This window comes from Colobus angolensis, unplaced genomic scaffold (genome assembly GCF_000951035.1).
Source record: "Colobus angolensis palliatus isolate OR3802 unplaced genomic scaffold, Cang.pa_1.0 Scaffold100, whole genome shotgun sequence".
Classification (NCBI taxonomy): Eukaryota; Metazoa; Chordata; class Mammalia; order Primates; family Cercopithecidae; genus Colobus; species Colobus angolensis.
In genome coordinates this window covers 7271774-7284983 of record NW_012110920.1, presented here as the reverse complement: position 1 = coordinate 7284983, position 13210 = coordinate 7271774, and the positions used below count along the sequence as shown (strand labels likewise).

At 47.0% G+C, this 13210-nt stretch overlaps 1 pseudogene across 1 annotated transcript; it reads left to right on the top strand.

Moving 5' to 3' along the window:
• The first annotated feature begins 778 nt into the window (after positions 1 to 778).
• Positions 779 to 2475, top strand: LOC105509126 (annotated as a pseudogene). The gene is made up of 2 exons (XR_001001389.1): positions 779 to 1358; positions 1720 to 2475. The product of XR_001001389.1 is annotated as a hsc70-interacting protein-like (transcript).
• The last annotated feature ends 10735 nt before the right edge of the window (positions 2476 to 13210 follow it).

Genomic DNA, 13210 nt, shown 5'->3' with positions numbered 1-13210 from the left:
CTTGGCCTCCTAAAGTGCTGGGATTACAGGTGTGAGCCACCGTGCCTGGCTTTTTTTTTTTTTTTTTTTTAATTGAGACAAGATCTTGCTCTGTTGCCCAGGCTGGAGTGGAGTGCAGTGGCACAATCTCAGCTCACTGCAACCTTCACCTCCCAGGTTCAAGCAATTCTCCTGCCTCAGCCTCCCGAGTAACTGGGACTATAGGCCCACGCCACCACACCCGCCTAATTTTTATATTTTTAGTAGAGACAGGGTTTTGCCATGTTGGCCAGGCTGGTCTCGAACTCCTGACCTCAAGCAGTCCACCTGCCTTGGCTTCCCGAAATGCTGGGACTACAGGCCTGAGCCACCGTGTCCAGCCAAATGTATCTTAAATCTCACAACCTCTCTACATCCCCACCATTGCCATGATCCAATCCACCATCACAACTCACCTGCCTGAACCCATGTAGTAGTTTCTTACCTTCCCAAATCTAGCCTGCTTCTCTCCACTTTGTTCTTCACACTGCAATCAAAATGATCCTTATTTGGAAATTAGCTGGGCGTGGTGGTGGGTACCTCTAATCCCTGCTACTCAGGAGGCTGAGGCAAGAGAATCACTTGAACCCGGGAGGTGGAGGCTGTAGTGAGCCAAGATCTCACCATTGCACTCCAGTCTGAGTGACAGAGCAAGACTCCGTCTCAAAAGAAAAAGCCCTTTCTGTGCAGTCATGCCAAGCCAGGGCCTGATCCTGGAACCGGGCTACAGACCCTCAACTTTGCCCACCACCTCCTGACCATGGACCCCCACAAAGTGAATGAACTTTAAGCCTTTGTGAAAATGTGTAAGCAGGATCCGAGTGTTCTGCACACCAAGGAAATGCGCTTCCTGAGGGAGTGGGTGGAGAGCATGCGGGGTAAAGTACCACCTGCTACTCAGAAAGCTAAATTCGAAGAAAATACCTAGGAAGAAAAACCTGATAGTAAGAAAGTGGAGGAAGACTTAAAGGCAGATGAACCATCAATTGAGGAAAGTGATCTAGAAATTGATAATGAAGGTGTGATTGAACCAGACACTGATGCCCATCAAGAAATGGGAGATGAAAATGCAGATGTAACAGAGATGATGGATCAGGCAAATGATAAGAAGGTGGCTGCTATTGAGCCCTAAATGATGGTAAACTGCAGAAAGCCACTGACTTATTCACGGATGCCATCAAGCTGAATCCTTGCTTGGCCATTTTGTAGGCCAAGAGGGCCAGTGTCTTCGTCAAATTACAGAAGCCAAATGCTGCCATCCAAGACTGTGACAGAGCCATTGAAATAAATCCTGATTCAGCTCAGCCTGACAAGTGGTGAGGGAAAGCACACAGACTTCTTTTCTTTTCTTTCTCTCTCTCTCTCTCTCTCTCTTTCTCTCTTTCTTTCTTTCTTTCTTTTTGAGAGGGAGTCTCACTCTGTTACCCAGGTTGGAGTGCAGTGGCGCAATCTTGGCTCACTGCAAGCTCCGCCTCCTGGTTCACGCCATTCTCTTGCCTCAGCCTCCTGAGTAGCTGGAACAACAGGCGCCCACCACCATGCCTGGCTAATTTTTTGTATCTTTAGTAGAGATGGGGTCTCACCATGTTAGCCAGGATGGTCTCGATCTCCTGACCTTGTGATCTGTCCACCTCGGCCTCCCAAAGTGCTAGGATTACAGGTGTGAGCCACTGCACCCGGCCGGGGAGCACACAGACTTCCAGGCCACTGGGAAGAAGCAGCCCATGATCTTGCCCTTGACTGTAAATTGAATTATAATGAAGATGCTAGTGCAATGCTAGAAGAAGTTCAACCTAGGGCACAGACAGTTGCCGAACATTGGAGAAAGTATGAGCAAAAACGGAAAGAGTGAGAGATCAAAGAAAGAATAGAAAGAGTTAAGAAGGCTCGAGAAGAGCACGAGAGAGCCCAGAGGGAGGAAGGAGCCAGATGACAGTCAGGAGCTCAGTATGGCTCTTTTCCAGGTGGCTTTCCTGGGGGAATGCCTGGTAATTTTACGGGAGGAATGCCTGGAATGGGAGGGGGCCTGCCTGGAATGGCCAGAATGCCTGGACTCAATGAAATTCTTGGTGATCCAGAGGTTCTTGCAGCCATGCAGGATCCAGAAGTTATGGTGGCCTTCCAGGATGTGGCTCAGCATCCAGCAAATATGTCACAATACCAGAGCAACCCAAGGTTATGAATCTTACCAGTAAATTGTCAGCCAAATATGAAGGTCAAACATAATGCCCTTCTGATAAATAAAGCCCTTGCTGAAGGGAAAGCAACCTAGATCACCTTATGGATGTCGCAGTAATACAAACCAGTGTACCTCTGACCTTTTCATCAAGAGAGCCGGGATGCTTTGAAGATAATCCCTACCCCTCTCCCCCAAATGCAGCTGAAGCATTTTACAGTGGTGTGCCATTAGGGTATTCATTCAGATAATGTTTTCCTACTAGGAATTACAAACTTTAAACACTTAAAAAAAAAAAAAGATCTTTGTTTGGGACACCTGAATGAATTTTCCTTGCTCTTAAGACCAAGACAAAAATCCTTAACATGTGCAAACCCTGTGAGATTCGGCCCTTGCCTAACCTCTCAAAATCCCTGCTGTCCTCCCCTGGATTTCTGCTCTGCACTCCACTGTGACTGTTCCTGGACTGCACTGAGCTCCTCCCCACAGAGGGATGTGCACACATGGTCACTATTCTTGGGAAGTCTCCTCTGTCCCCTGTCTTTTACCAAGCTAATTTTCATACATTCCTCAGATCTTAGCTCAACCAAGGAAACCCTTCCTGACTCTCCCTCACCTTCTTTGTAAGGTCTTCTGTAATATGCTGTCGCTGCTCCATGTGCTTTTAAATCCCAGCCTGTCTCTGTCTTTAATTGCACATCATCCATGAGACTATTTGATTAGTGTCTCCCTTACAAGACTGAAAGCTCCAGGTCAGCAGGAACCACACATCTGTGATGTCCCTTGCACCATGCAGAGGCATTCCGTAAATATCTATTGCTTATGGAATGAGTGAATGAAGGTGCGAATCCAAAGTGAGTAACAGAGCAGCAAGTTCCCGCCTTGAGGCCCAGGACGGCATTTCTCAGTTTCATGAACCTAATATGCTGGGGAGAGCCTGTTGTGAACCACACAGCACCCTCTCCTTTCTCCAGAAGATACATTTTCTTTTTAACAGAATATAAATTTTCTTCATGTTTCACATTCCATACCCCAGTGTCAGCGTGGGGATAGGGGTGAGGGATGTCAATTAAACTAATCTTGGCAATCCCCTCGCCCAGGATTGATTGAGGAATAGGTATAGAACACAAGGCTAGTGAGACAGAAAGGGAATTTGAGTTTTATAAAGGGACAGGAAGATGCTCTTGGGTGAGGATGTGGTACTTGGAGCCACTGTAGCCTCTTGTGGCCCTGAGGGAACAAAGGCCCAATACATGGCAGAGGCAAAGGCTACTGGTGGGGAGAACCCACCTCCTCAATGAACACATAAAATGACCACCATTGAAACTGCTTATTATATGGAACAATAAATTGTTCCTTATTGGTTTAAACCAGGGTTTCTCAGCATCACCATTGACACTTTGGGCCACATAATACTTTGCTGTGGGCAGCTGTGCATTGTGTGTGGTCCTATGCATTGTGGTATGTTGGGAAGCATCTCTGGCCACTGCCCACTAGATATCAGTATGACCCCCTCCACTACCCATCCCAGTTGTGACAACCACAAATATCTTCAGACCTTACGAAATGTCCCCTGGGGAGTAAAATTGCCCCCAGTTGAGAATGACTAGTATAAGCCAACTGAACTAAATTTTCTATTACTTGCAGCCAAAAGCCACTTAACTGATACAGCACCTTTTCCACTTAGTTTACCCATAGCAGATGAATCTCTTTTTATCACACCCACATCTGCCTCTAGCACCAGAGCTGCTCACAGACCCATTCACACGATTACATCTTCCCACCAACCCCATTATCACAGCCTTCCTACTCCTGCTTTACCACTCACTTCCCCAGTCCCAGCTCCAACCATCTCTGCCTCCCTCATCTCCTGCCACTTGCTGTGAGAGCTGATGGCAATGCTGTCAGTTACTTGCTCTTGCTCTAATATTGCTCTCTGCTACTTCTGCTCCTCACCAGACGGAGGTCAATAGAAGCTTCCTTCAAATTTCCCCTGCCAAGGCTCTTTCTCCACCCCCATTATTCCTGCCTCACTAATTTCATCTGTACATCCATTTATCCATCCATCCATCCATCCATCCACTATTCAACAATATTTTGCACACTTACTATGTGCTTGGAGCTACAATAGACACTGGATAGTGAATGGATTAAGATATAGAACTTGTCCTTAAAGAGCATGCAGTCTGGCTAAGAAGACAGTTCACTAAGTCAATGAGAAGTACTGTATAAATGTTGAAGATAATCTGATCTACTAAGAAAAAAAATGCACTTTCACACCCTGAGTGGCCCGCACACTTAATTAGGACTCAAAATAATGGAAAAAGTGGTCTTTATCTATTCATGGAGCAAGTCTGGCAAAACTGTATCTGCCAATGTGGTTAGTCCAGTTCCAGTAACTGGATGCATTTGGGAGAAGGGAGAGGGCCTAAGAAGAACTGGGTTCTGTTAAGTCTGACTTTTTTTCCCCTGTGGACTTTTCTCCAACTGGTATGAATTAGTGAGGTCTAACTGTTTCTATTTAAGAAAAAGGCAACAAAATCTTGAGGGCGTGCCTCCAAAAATCTTGCCAAAAGACACACACGCACGCACACACACACACACACACACGCACACATCACCACCACCACCAACTCCATCATCCACACACTCTGCCCTCGGGACAGGGACACACAGTGACACACACTGTCAGGCAGTTAAGGAAAAAGCAGAAATTGGGCATCCGTTCAAACAGCTTGAAGTTAAGAGATGGAAGACGGCTGCCGGGAGGGCAGAGCAGAGAGGGGCTTTGGTAAAGGAACCGCTCCAAGCACAACAGAAAAGGTCTCGCCTGAAGATTCTGGATTTCCTCTTTGGTTCTTTCAAAGAATGAGTCTCTGGTTCTATTTGGCTGGGGGACCAGCACTTGCGGGGTGTGGCCTCGGGCTCCCTCTTCCCCTGCACAGTAACGCTATTGTTCGGTAACTGCGGCCAATTTATGGAAAGAGGTGGAATGTTTATGTAACTGACTCCGCTTTAGACAAGACGTTTGAAAGGGGAAAAAAATGACGGATGGAAGGAGGCCAGTCCAAACATGGTTTTTCTTCCTTTCTGGACACAGATGTTGGAAAAATGAGGAGAAGGAAGGAGGGAGGGAGAGAAGAAAGTCAGGGTCTGAGAAAAAGTGCCAAAGTCCAAGCTGGCCAGAGACAGCCAGAGTCTGTCTCTGAGGCCAGGGGCAGAGCCTTGGAGCAGAACCTCCGTTTTTGGAAGCTGCTGCTCTAATTAAACAGGTCAACCCAATCAGGACAGCTCTGGTGTGGGGTCTGGATCTCATTAGCTTAACATGGGTGAGGTGGGGCTGGCCTGGGGGAGTGGATCCCTGGTGTGTCTGTAGTGGGGGGCAGCCTGAGATGAGGGAACTTCTTTACTGCTTTCCCCAAAGCCAGGCCCCAGGCAGCTGGAGCTGCCAGGAGGGGCAGACCACAGATGGAGAATGCGCTTCATTAAGCACGAGTCAGTCCGCTCTGCAGCCTGGAGGCCCAGGCAGACTGGAAAAATCAGAACTGCTTTGAAAGGGAGTCACAGGAACAAATCTCACCCCTTCACCCAGCCCAGGTACGGGGTAGTTAGGAGAACAAGATCCATACCTACACTTGCCCTTGAACCTAGGTTGGGCACTGAATGGCAAAGGCAGAAGTAAGAAGAAGAGATGATTGTCTTCCAGGTTACAGGACTCCTGTCCTTGGGAGCTCCATCTGATAGGGGAGACTGGTTCCTGCCATTAAAGACCCCTGGTTTGATGGGGGAAGAACTCATTCCTGCACTTGGGGATACCTAGTAGATAGCCCCTAACCCTGGGATCTCTAGTCTGGTGAGAAAGGCAGGACTGTAGTAAATGAAACAATAATCAGCCTCATACAGAATTGGCATGTAAGCAGGTTCAGTGAATTTTATGCAATGTGGGGACATCATATGCTAAAGGACTTATGTTTACAGTGGACCAGGGTTAGGGATAATTCCTAGAGGAGGGAAGGTTTGAGCAGTAAGATGACTGTGGCTTGGCTAGGACCATAGCCTGTGTGTAAGCATCTGTGATGATGCATTCTCGATTCTTAGGGGACAGGACTTAGGAGCCCATGTCCCCAGAGGTCTCAGTTCAACTGGCTGGGTGTGGTGAGGTAGGGCCTGGAGGTCTGACCTCTCTCAAAATAGGAGAATAAAGACAAATCAGTTGACCACCTAGTTTTCCCCAAGGGCTGGCTGGGTCAGGTTGCAATGACATTTCTGTCAGCACATCCCAGAAGCCAGGGACTGTCAGATGTCCCCCAAGATTAAGACAACTATATAATTTATCATTTAAATGAGGACTTTGGAGAGGGCAGGTATGTTATTAATCATTATGCTAGGCCCATAGGCATAAACCAGGCCTGTTCCAGATAAACCAGGACATTTAGCCTCCCTCCCTTCTAAGATCTTTAAGGGCCTGTGTGTGTGTGTGTAGCTGAGGGTTATGAGAAACTGAAGGATTAGCTTCAAATATTCTCCTCAACACCCCAATTCTGCTTGATTTTTAGAGAAACATGATTAAAACATGTATGTGTACAATGTGTGCTTATAAATAGTATATGTGTGTATGTGTATCTATATATATATTTCTAGATAGATGATAAGAGATATATACACATATAATACAGAAGTCACATGAATTTTTTAAAAATTTGTTGAAATTAGGCCAGGTGTGGGGGCTCATGCCTGTAATCCCAGCATTTTAGGGGGCTGAGGCAGGAGGATCCCTTGAGACTGGGAGTTTGAAATCAGCCTGGGTAACATGGTGAAACCCCATCTCTACAAAAAACCTTTAAAAATTAGCCAGGTGTGGTGGATATGCCTGTAGCCCCAGCTACTCCGGAGGCTGAGGTGGGAGGATTGCTTGAGCCTAGGAGGTCCAGGTTGCAGTGAGCTGTTATCACACCACTGCACTCCAGCCTGGGCGACAGAGTGAGACACTGTCTCAAAAAAAAAAAAAACAAAATTAAGTTAAAATGAGAGACCTCAAAATACAGTTGTCAGAGCAAGTCTCCTGGGACTATGTCCCCAGCATCAAAAAGGGCACTATCATAGACATATTCATGGCTGCCCAAATGTTTTCAATACCCTCTTGATATTTTGATAGTTTTTCAAGGATGCATCCTACCTTTCCAACGAAAACTAAAACAAAAGAAAACTGCTCTTATTTTTTCATTTCCATTGCTGCTAGGGGTGCTAGTCACAGCAATCTGAGTTAATCTTTGTCTCTGAACAGAGTTACCCAGGGACAGGGACATGGCAGGAAGGGGTCCTCCCTTTTTGCTGGCACCAGATCACAGCAGGCACAGAGTGGGTAAGAACTGGCAGCTTCCTGCTCCTGACGGAGGCAGCAGCTCCCCTGGCAGCCAGATCTGCAGTGTGGCTCTTGGAGTCATCCTGGAAGCTCAGACTCAAGTCTGTTTTTCAGTCCTCTCAATATCCTTACTTCATGCTTAAACCAGATGGGGAGGATTCCAGGTTTTTATATTTGCTTTGCTTTACAAAGAAGGACCCTGATCAATTCAGAGGATGCAAGGGCAAAGTTTAAGGACACCAGTTACCTACAGTGTGAGGGATGGGGAAATTTAGCCCCTAAGGATGAAACGGCTGCATAAAACAAAACCATCCCATCTGCTGCGGAGCCCCAGCCTCTTTGAACATCCACTTGCTCTCTTCTGTCTTCCCTCTTCCTCCCCTTCCCTGCCCCATCTCTGGAGCTCCATCACATTTCATGTCCTTGCTTCCTCACACTGTTCCTCAGAGGTAGGGAGGTCAGGGGGTGCTTCTCTCTGGAAGGTAAAATGCTACTCTGAAAGGCAAAATGATGCGTAGAGAGTGCAGGATAGTTGTGCAGCTGGCTAGGGGTGGAGCTGGGATGACACATTCATTCTTAATCTGGATCTCATTGTGTAGGGGCTTGGTGTTTCCCAAGTAGGGCTCCCTGGAGCCAGGAGCAGCTCAGGCATCTGTAAACCTCATTATAATTGGTATATAGTGAAAGGGCAGACTGACTCAGATTTCAAGTCCCACTTCTGCTCTGAGGCTAGTGCAGTCCTGGGTAAATCACTGGCTATCTTTGGGCTTCATTTACCTCATCTGTCAAATGAAGAGGTTGGTCTAGATCACAAATTCTTAACCTTTTGGGTGTCATAGACTCCCTTAACAATCTGATCTTTGGGCCAAGTGAGGGTGTTCACGCTTGTAATCCTAACACTTTGGGAGGCAGAGGTGGGCAGATTGCCTGAGCTCAAGAGTTCGAGACCAGCCTGGGCAAAACAGTGAAATCCCGTCTCTACTAAAATACAAAAAAAAAAAAAAATTAGCCAGGACTGGCAGTGTGCGCCTGTAGTCCCAACTACCTGGGAGGCTGTGGCAGGAGAATTGCTTGAACCCAGGAGGCAGAGGTTGCAGTGAGCTGAGATCACTCCACTGCACTCCAGCCTTGGCAACGAAGTAAGACTCCAATTAGAAAAAAAGAAAAATCTGATATTTGGCCAGGTGCAGTGGCACACACCTGTAATCCCAGCACTTTGGAAGGCTGAGGCAGTTGGACTGCTTGAGGTCAGGAGTTTGAGACCAGCCTGGCCAACATGGCAAAATCCTGTCTCTACTAAGAATATAAAAATTAGCTGGGCATGGCAGTGCATACCTGTGATCCCAGCTACTTGGGAGACTGAGGCAGAAGAATCACTTGAACCCAGGAAGCAGAGGCTATGGTGAGCTGAGATCGTGCCACTGCACTCCAGCCTGGGCAACAGAGCAAGACTCTTTAAAAAAAAAAAATCTGATCTTTTTCATTCATCCCCAGTCCCTCCCCCTAAAAACTGTACAGACAATGTTTTGTGTAAAATTTCAAGGGGATCATGGACTGTTTAAAGTCCATTATTCAGTAAGAGGATTCAAAGCTTTTTTTTTTTTTTAATCAGACTCCCAAAGGGATCTATGACCCCCAAATTATAAAAGCCCTGCTCTAAGGGCAGCTTGAGCAATGATTCTGGAGAGCTCTATGAAAAAGCCTGCCTACTGATCTTGGCTCTGCCCCTTGCAAGTGTTTCCCTTCATTGAGCCACAGTTTTCTCACCTATAAAATAAGGATAACAGTACCTGTCCTGCCAACACTATAGAATTGTTGGGAGAATTACACCGTAATGGAGGTGAAAGTTTTTTGTAAACTGTAAAGTGTTTTATATTATAATAGTGATCAATCAGCCAGCTCCCTTTCCCCTTTCTAAAGCCTGAGGCATGGTGGCAACATCAGGCTAGAGCTGGCAGAGTTCCTGGTAACGCACAAGGGCCTGAGAACTGGACCCCAGGAATGTTGTCTCTTACAAATGGGCGACTCTCTCCCCTCCATGGGACCTCACTGAGGCTTCATCCTGTTCCACTGCTCCAGGCCCATAAACAGCACTTCCACTGGAGCTCTTTGTTCTCTGCAGTCTCCTCTTCTACTCAGCATGCTGACCGAGCCTGCCCACTGTCTGCAGCAGTCACATGCTCATTCATCCACTGCTATTCCACAAGGTAGCAGAGAGCACTCAGGGAGGTAGGATGGGCATGGTGAGTACAGTGTCATCTGTACCAGCCTGTCGTCCGCTCCAGGACACTCCTAACTTCTCAGGCCACACGTCTAAATGTGAGGTTCAGAAAACATGAACCTAGGACTCATTCCCCTTGGGATGCTGTCAGATTGAAGGCATGCAGAGACAGGCATCTGCAGCTTGAGAAGGAGCCAGGATACACACTCACACACATACACACACAATCGCAATCGCCCAGGAAGGGCCTGTCTGTCACAGGCCTGGCCTGGCCTGCATGGCACCAAGGTGCTACATCAAAGAGCAGTAGAGTCGGCGATTACTCGGGCATGTGTCTCACCTTCCTGCCAGTATTTTCCCTGACAAGACTTTACTTGCCACCCACATTTTCCTCTCTGGTAACAGAGAGGATTAAAGGCTCCTCAATCTGCTTCTAACTAAAGCCCTCACCACTCCAGGAACTACTGGAGCTACTGTCTGCAACTCCTCCTCTCCCCTAACCTGCCTGCCCAGTCCTTGGCTCTGCCACTCTAGGATAGCCCCACACAACCCTCCCTGGGCAGTGGGGATGATGCTGGAGGGTGTAGACCAGAGCCAGCCAGCTCCAAAATGTTGACCCTCTGGTGTCGGGGAGTTTTCACTGAGCCATCCCTGGGAGTGATGGCAGCTTCCACTGCCTTTCCCAGGCCTTCCAAAGTCTTGAACTAGGGGGATGGGCTAAGGGTCCCCAAGAAGCAAGAATGTGGTGCCCAGAGGGCACGGAGGAGAGAGGATGTGGTTGTGAGCCAGATGGGGGCTGCATGATTCCCTGTACAAGGGATCACAGAGATCCAGACCTTGACTTGCCCAATATGGTAGCCACTAGCCGTATGTGGCTATTGAGCACTAAAATATGTCTTGTCCTAATTGATATGTGTTGTCATTGTAGACTAGACTCCAGATTTCAGACTTAGTACAAGACAAAAAAGAATGTAAAATATCTCATTCAAAATGTTTATATTGATTACATGTTGAAATGACAATAATTTGTATATATTTGGGTTAAATAAAATGTATTATTAAAATGTTTTATTATTTAAAACTGTTTTTTATTTTGTCAAAATTAAGGGACTGGGTGTGGTGGCTCATGCCTGTAATTCCAGCACTTTGGGAGGCTGAGGTGAGAGGATTGCTTGAGTCCAGGAGTCCAAGACCAGCCTGGGCAACATAGCCAGACCTTCTCTCTATTAAAAAAAAATTTGAAAAATTTTTTTTAAATTGAGACAGTGTCTCACTCTGTTGCCCAGGCTGAAGTGCAGTGGCACAATCATAGCTCCCTGCAGCCTCAACCTCCTGGGCTGAAACGATCCTCCCTGCTTAGCCTCCTTGAGTAGCTGGAACTAACAGACGTGCAATACCACACCTGGCTAAGTTTTAATCTTTAATAGAGACAAGGTCTCCCTATGTTTCCCAGTTTGGTCTCGAACTCCGGGTCTCAAGTGATTCTCCAGCCTCAGCCTCCCAAAGTGCTGGGATTACAGGTGTGAGCCACCACACCCAGCCTTCATTATTAAAATTAATGTCACCCTTTTTTTTGAAATGAACTTTTTTTTTATGTGACTACTAGAAAATTGAAAATGACATTCATGATTCGCATTATATTTTTATTGAGCAGTGCTGGTCTAACAAAAGCAAAGTGTTCCCCACGGGGGATCAGCCACAGAGAGGGGACCAGTGAGAGAGGACCTGCTGTGCCCATCTTGAACTCTTCTCTACCATCGGTCTTGTTCAGCTGCGAACAGGAGCCTCTGAACAGCTTGCCTGAGAATGAGACTGACCTGGAGCTAGAACTAAAGCTCCTGACCCCATTCTAATGTTCTGTTCTCTCAAGACGGGGCCCCTCATTCCCTCACACCTGGGGCTGGGTTGATGAATTTGTGACTCATGGTGCAGGGGAGGGGATATCCCCTGGGCATCTGTCTAGGGGACCTTCACTGCTGGACTCACTGAAGTTTTAGGGACCAGAATGTGGTGGTAGTTCATGTTTCTTCCTGCCAGGAGCCCTTGTCACAGCCTGCAAGCTTAGAAAAGAGAGATTCCCCTTCCAATGTAGGGCATATTCTATTATTTATTAACCCCGAGGAGGCCTGCCCACGATGGCCTTCCAGCTGGTTAATTGGATTTCATGACAACTTTTTTAAAAGGAATGTTCTGAGGAGCAGTGTTGTGTCCTGCCCCAGGGGTCCTGTGAGGTTTCCTCCATCTCCTTGAAAACGCAGCCACTGCGGTATAATGTGGAGCTTTAATCATACATGTCAGTGTAGCTCCAGTCACATCGGAAGCTGTGGTGGGGCTGACACAGCCACTGATGCTCCAGGATGGGAAATAAGTCCCTTTCTTACCTACGATAGAGAAAATACACTCTGGTGCCTGATGTGTGGGGGCTACTAGTTCATTTGTGAGGCACTTCTGCTTCGATTACAGCCCCTCGTAGGTGAAAGTGTGCTGCTTATCACGATCAGCATGTCGTAGGTTTGCATTTCCTTCTGAGGAGACATTAATAGACATAAGGTCCTATGATAACAGCTATTAGCATGGCTGAGGCCCCTACTTAAACAATTGCTTTGAGACTAGGCGGCTAAACACTAGTATTTCACGCATGGGCTCACTACTCTTCCTCCCAGGTCAGTTTTGCTATGGTTGTTTCATCCAGAGGATGTTCAGGGGAGGGCAGAAGGGGAGCCCCCTGCAGATTCATGGCCACCCACTGTCCCATGGCCTAAGCAACAGATAAGGAGAGGGACAAAACCTGCTGTACAAAAAAGTCTATGTATGCACAAAGCTGCATTTTTAAGGACAGGCCAGAATTCTTGGTGTTATGGTAGAATTTACTGGAAAACCCTTATAGACTGTTAGTTCCTGCCAGAATGGGTTATTTACAGGGAGGCCTACTGAGGATGGAGACTGGGAAACTTAAAACAAGAAGGCAAGGAGCTAAGCCCCTGTTTAGTGTCTTTCTTGTGTAGAGTTCTGACACTAGGCACTTACAGTAAGTATGCGCCCATAAACCACTATCCCACGGACCCAAGGGAAGAGCCCCTTCCTAGGATTTGGAAGGGTCCCTGGAGAGAAGGAATGGGGGTATGTGTACTGAGGCACTAGAACCCCTAGGGATGTGTGCGGTGGAAGTTCAGATAGCCACGGAATCTATCCTTTGGGTGCTCTCTTTATCTGAAGGACTTGCTCATACAGCAACAAATTGTCTCCCTAAACTATTCCCCCACAACAACAAGGACAAGGATCCCAGAGCTATTCATACTGCATGTTTGGCATTATGTAAAGTGGCTTACATACACCATCCCAATAATTTAGCTATGGGTATTGTTAGCCACATTTTACTCACGAAGAAGACTGCTCTTAGAGAAGTCAAGACATTTACTCAAGGTCACAAAGT